Here is a 6,603-nt window from a genome sequence, read left to right as displayed (position 1 = left end):
AATTAAATTTATTTGAATTATGATTTTGAAATAAATTATGTTTGGAGGTATTGATAAAAGTATTTTGAATGATTGATTTTTAAATCATGTTTTGAATGGTTTGGTCGAATTACTTATCATGTTTAAAGGAATTGATTTGAAAAGTTTATTGAATTAAATAAAAGGTTTCTCAAGGAAGAGTTATTGATTTTGAAATTAATTAATATGAGATTTTATTCTCAATTATTTATTTAAGAGGTTTTGATTTTGAAAGTATGTGGAATTATTAAAAAGGAGTTTGAATTATATTGGATTTATTGAACCATTGAAATATTATTATTAATGCTTTATAAGCATGTTGGTAATCCCACTATATGCGGATTTGGTTTATTGATAGCCTTATAATATAAGGAGACTAGCTTGGGGTGTGTGCACACTTGGGTGAGGAATTGGATTAAAAGAAATTGGTTCAAAAAGGAATTAGATTTTAAAGGAATTGGTTTATCAATTATTTTGAATGTTGAATCATTGGAATTGGTTTTGAATCATAAGTTTTGGAATTATTGAATTATTTATTGGAAATTGGTTTTAAAGCATTTTTGCGAATAAATTGATTTTACATTATCTTGCACTTATCGTACTTAGCATAATTTGCTAATCCGTATTTCTTATTTGTTTTGGTTCACCCTGTTTACCGTAATGGTAACCAGTGTTGACTATTTTTAGGTGGAGTCACGAATGAGCATATGGGAGTCCCGGGATTTGCTTCACCTAGTTTAAGAATGTTGGTCTTGTCTTTATTTATAGTACTCCTAACAATGTTACTATATTCATAAGTATTAATAAAAGAAAGTTGAGTTTCCGCTGCAAAGTATTGGTTTTATTTAGTAAGTCTGAGTAGCCTTGCGTAATCACGCGGCGGTAATACGCCCAAGTCTATCTCTACGGTATAATTATACGTATTATACTGGTATTTCAGTAAAGGGAGATTTGGGGTGTTACATAACCGGCTGAGGAACCTCCCCAAGGCAGCCAGGCAACCTGTGAGTCTCTGAACTTCCTTGACAGTGCCGGGTGACTTCATGTCAATCACCTCCTGTATCTTTTTGGGGTTAGCCTCTATCCCCGCTTGATCAATCATGAATCCGAGAAACTTCCCAAACACAACATCAAAGACGCATATCTTGGGGTTTAACATGGCCTTATGCCGCATGAGGGCGGTGAATGTTTCTCGGAGATCAGCAAGGTGATCCGCCTGTTGCTTGGATTTGACTATCATGTCATCACTGTACGCCTCCACATTCCTCCCAATTTGATTAGTGAAGACCGTATTAACCATCCGTTGGAAAGTGGCAGGCGCATACTTCAAGCCAAACGGCATCACAGTATAATAGAATAACCCCAAGTAAGTGACAAAAACCGTCTTCTCTTGATCTTTCTTCCACAGGGGTACCTGATGGAAGCCAGAATAGTCATCCATAAAGCTCATCAAGGCGTGACCGGTTGTAGAATCGACCAGACTGTCGATCTTTGGAAGCGGATAATTGTCCTGTGGACACGCCTTGTTGAGGTCTGTGTAGTCAACACACATACGCTAGGTTCCATTGGGTTTCTTAACAAGGACGACATTGGCCACCTAGTCAAGGAAATTACAAGGCCGAATGAACCTGGCGTCCAGCAACTTTATGACTTCGGCAGCTGCCGCTTGAATTCTTTCCTCGCCGTGGTTTCTTTTCTTTTGCCAGATGGGCTTCTTTTTGGGATCCACGGCGAGTTTGTGGACAGCGAGATCCGGGCTAACGCCTGACATCTCTTCCGCTTCAAAGGCAAAGATGTCTTTGAATTCTTTTAGTAGAAGGTGCAAGCTTGCACTGATGAGTCGTATTTATACCACTCTTTTATCCTTTTCTTTAAGGATTTTTCCCTTCACTTGGCACTTGTTTGAGCCTTTTCAAGCACTTTGTTTTAGATTTCTTTGCCTTGTTCCTTTTTGTATTTTCCCCTCCTTTTTACTTTGTTTTTGGCTTTGCTTTGCCGCTTTCCCTCTTTTCTATGCTTATGTTTGTGTATGAGTGTTTGAGTAGGTTTGATGGAGTGCTCGCGTGGTCCTGCTCGAGGCTTAGTCAACCTTTTGAGTACATTGGAATAGCGGAAGAGAGGAGCATGGATTTGGAGAAGAGTCCGGAGCTGTAAAGAGGAGCGGTCGTTCACCAGAGAGGAGCGTCCGCTCCATTTTCTCATCTGATCCCCTGTTTTCCAGACTTATGGAGCGTCCGCTCCACCAGAGAGGAGCGCCCGCTCCACACCTGGAGAGCGCCCGCTCCGGTAAGGCGGCTGTTTTGATTAATACCCTCTAGAGCGTCCGCTCACCCTCGATGGAGCGGCCGCACTCGTGGGTATTTCCGTGCATTTTAACTCATCTTTAGAGTATTGTGAGGGGCATATTAAGACCCCTAGTTTTGTAATGAGAACATTATGTACATTTTATCCCTAATCTAGTGAGAGAAACTTCATTAGTAGAGAGAGAAAGTGTGGGTTTCCATTGATGAACTTGGATATTGAAGAAGGGCTTGATTGAATCTTTGTAAATCTTCATCTTCAATTAATGAGCAATTTCTTACTCTCTCTCTTTGCTTTTGTATTTAGTTTTATTTGCTTACTTTGATTTTTCCTTCATTACTTATTGATCATGTTGATGCTTATTGATTTGATGATTGGTATTGCTTTCAATATGATTTGTGAGTATTCACCTAGCCAAGGGTGTGGGGATGGTGTAGTTGTTGATTGATTCATGCTTATGATGTTGGGGTTTTGTTAATGGTGATTAAAGTCTTTGTATGTTTGATGTTCTTTAATCTTCTTGCAAGTGCACATTGTTAGTTAATTAAAGGTGAATCTTTGCTAACAAGAAACGGAAGTTGGCTTAGTTAAGATCCATTGTTATCGATAGTTCTTTGATTGCACCTTCTAATATATGGTTCTAGTGTGGAAACATGGAGGCTATGTTAGGAGAATTTGATTGACCCCGGAAGGCGGTTAGATTGAGCTTTAATTCGATATTCTTACATGCTTAGTTTACCATTGCTTTGCTTTCGTGTTATTGCATGATCAATTGGCAACTACATCTACCTACTTCCCTTGGTGCTTAGTTATATTGGTTTTAATCACTCTTAATCTCTAGTTTAATTTCTTAGCTTTTCACACTTCTCGTTCCGAGGTAGCTTAAGTATTGAGTAGTGAATGTGGTGTTTATGCACGTCCCCTTTTGGTTCGACCCCTATACTTGCCTTATACTTGTATTAGGTTTGTTTAGGTGTATAAATTATATTTGATCTAGGTGTAGTCGTTTGACGACGCGATTATTCCCTTGTCAAATTGGCGCCGTTGCCGGGGAGACGGCTTCCATTAATTTTTCACTACTTCATTTGAGACTATCTCATTCCTTGTCTGTTAGTATTTGTTACTTCTTGTTACTTGTCAGTGCTTACGTTCTCCTTAGCTTTGTTGTATGAACAGAGGACGAACTCGCTCAAGGTCTTTGGTTCCCATTGATTCGGAGTTAGAAAGATCTTTGTCCTTACTTCGAAGAGAAGCGAGAGCGAGGAGTAGAAATTCTCACACCCCAACGAAAGAAGGAGTAAGAGAATTGGAAGATACTCCACCATCTTCACCCTCAAGTGAAGACTTAGATAGCCCTAATTCGCTATCAAGTCTGGAAATCAACCCCTTTTCAAACTTTAAGTCCGGGGGTGAAGACGGTCCTAAAATGGGAGAGAATACACCTTTGAGTCGTCTTGGGGCTCCCGAAGCCTTTAGAGCCCAAAGTGGGATCCTAACTCCTACCACTCAAGCCAACAACTTCGAAATCAAGCCCAATTTGATTGCTTTGATAGAGAGGAAACAATTCTCGGGTGGAAAATTTGAGAGCCCTCATGAGCATTTAAAAGAATTTGAGAAATATTGTGACACAATCAAAGCCAACGGGGTGACTCAAGAGTACATCCGCCTCAAGATGTTTCCATTTTCTTTAATTGGGAGAGGTCTAGAATGGCTAGAGAAGGAGGTGCCCCCTAACTCTCTCACAACTTGGGACCAAGTGACTACGGCTTTCTTGAGGAAATTTTATAACCATAGAAAGACCGCCAAGGCTCGATCGTTGATCCAAGGCTTTCGCCAAAAGAGTGGTGAGACTCTAAGTGCGGCATGGGACCGGTACAAGGAGCTTCAACGCCAATGCCCACATCATGGGATACCCAAGTATCAACTCATCCACACTTTCTATGGAGGTCTCTCACCTCAAGGGAGAACAAGCCTAGATGCCGCCGCCGGCGGTCCAATCATGAAAAAGGGAGAGGATGAAGTGGAATGCATCATAGAGGAGGCCGCAAAGCATTATGATGATTGGTACGAAGGAGAAAGGGAGGCCACTTCTAGCAAAGGTGTCTATGCATTGGAGCAAGCCAACGCAATCAACAACCTTTCTTCCCAAATCTCCAAGATGGCCAAGCAAATGGATGAATTGATGAAAGAAAGGTCCAATCCTCATGGTAATACCTCCCCTTCAACCAAGGGAGGCAATGGTATGGCCACTTCTTCCCCCTCTTCTTATAATAAAATGCCTCAAGGATGCATGTTTTGCTCAAATTGTGAAACCTATGATCATGATACCTCCCATTGTGTGTATGCTTGTGAAGTTCAACCCCCTCCCTATGAACATGATGATAATGTAGAAGATGTCAATGCTATGAATTTTGCTCCTAGAATGGAAAATGTAGGGAACTTGAGGCCAAACCCCAATCAAATGGGGAGTTGGAATCAAGGTGGAAACCATGGTTGGAATCAAAGTGGTGGTGGTTATGGTAACCAATACCATGGTGGGGGAGGCCCTTCCAATTTCAATGGAAGAGGCTACTCTAACCAAAGAGGGTATGGCTACCAAAACCAACAACTCAACTCCCGATACCAAGACCATCAAAATAAAAATTTTGGTGATCAAGGTAACATGGGAAATAATCGACAAGGCAATGTTCCCAACCACGGAACCGGAGGCAATAGGGGCCAAAATGTTTCTAACTATGCCCAAACCAATAGGCCTCCGGGTTTCCATCAATCCCAACTTCCTCCACCTCAACAACCTCTTCAAATTGAGGCCCCTCCTAATGATCCCGTGATGGCTAAGCTAGATGCCATCATGAAGATGCATGAGGAGGAAACAAAGAGGAATGAGGAAGAAAAGAAGCGAACCAATGCTCATATGAAAATGCTTGAAACCCAAATTGCCCAACTTGCTTCCAATTCTTCTTCTTCTTCTTCTTCCTCTATCCCTAGTCAAGGAGTCAACCCAAAACCTTTGTATGCCGTGACAACAAGGAGTGGAAAGGTAGTAGGGAGTGACCCCTTAGTTGAGGAAGAACCTCGAAATGAAGTAGAGTTGGAGAGGGGGAGTGAGAGAACCAAGGAACCTTCTAATGTTGAGAGGGAGAAGGATGTTGAGGTGCAAAAGGAAAAGGAGACCACCCCCTTGCCCCTAAATCTCCAACCTAGAGAGGAGAGGCTACCTTTTCTCCAAAGATTTGTGAGAGCTAAGCTTGATGCCCAATTTGGGAAGTTTTTGGATGTGATCAAGAATTTGCATGTTTCCCTCCCTTTTATAGATGCTATGAAACAAATGCCCCATTACTCTAAGTTTTTGAAAGATCTATTGAGCGGGAGAAGGGAGTGTGAAACGGTGAGCTTGACCGCCAATTGTAGTGCAATCCTTTCCAACAAACTTCCCACTAAGTTGAAGGATCCGAGTAGTTTTTCCATCCCTTGTTCTATCAATGGGATTGAGTTTGACAAAGCTTTATGTGATTTAGGAGCGAGTGTGAGCCTCATGCCCTACTCCGTCTACCAAAATCTTAGTGTAGGAACCCTTTCCCCCACCAACACCACTCTCCAACTAGCGGATCGGTCCATTAAATTTCCCATGGGGAAAGTGGAGGACATCCCCCTTAGGGTAGGGAAGTTCACATTCCCCGTGGATTTTTATGTGCTAGAAATGGATGAGGATGAAAGGATTCCTATTATCTTGGGTAGGCCGTTTCTAGCCACCTCTAGGGCCATTATTGATGTGAGGGAAGGCAAAATATCTTTGAAAATTGACAATGACTCAATTGAGTTTGATTTGAATAGTGTCATGCAACAACCTTCCTCAAGTAGTGAATGCTTTAGAGTAGATGTTCTAGATTCCATGCTTAGTGAATTCTCTCGTTCCTATTTGTATGCCTCTAACAATCCCCTAGAGAGTGTATTGTTGAATGATTCTAAGCTAGGTGTTCACAAGGACGACATTCAATTCTATGAGGATTTGCTAGAGGAAAGCAAGAGCAAGTGCATGGATGAGAGCATAGAGGAGGAGGCTTTTCACACCCATGACCTCTTTCAAGTTGAGGAAAGAGAAGAGAGCACCAATGGTAAGGGAGCACCAAAGGTAGACTTGAAACCTCTACCTTTGGGCTTGAGGTATGTATTTCTTGGTTCTAATGAGTCTTTCCCCGTGATTGTTAATTCCAACCTAACGGAGGATCAAACCTCCCTCTTGATCAATGTTTTGAAAAAACACAAGAAAGCTTTAGGCTATAC

At 41.6% G+C, this 6,603-nt stretch overlaps 1 non-coding gene across 1 annotated transcript; it reads right to left on the bottom strand.

The window, feature by feature from the left end:
• Window positions 1–4,124: 4,124 nt before the first annotated feature.
• On the bottom strand, window positions 4,125–4,230 carry LOC145618723 (small nucleolar RNA R71). The gene has a single exon (XR_014107985.1). It is a non-coding gene; the product is annotated as a small nucleolar RNA R71 (small nucleolar RNA).
• Between the last annotated feature and the right edge of the window lie 2,373 nt (window positions 4,231–6,603).

Source organism: Chenopodium album, chromosome 26 (genome assembly GCF_948465745.1).
Source record: "Chenopodium album chromosome 26, dcCheAlbu1.1, whole genome shotgun sequence".
NCBI classification, from domain to species: Eukaryota; Viridiplantae; Streptophyta; class Magnoliopsida; order Caryophyllales; family Amaranthaceae; genus Chenopodium; species Chenopodium album.
Note: the sequence above shows the minus strand (reverse complement) of the source record. Positions and strands in the feature narration are given on the sequence as shown.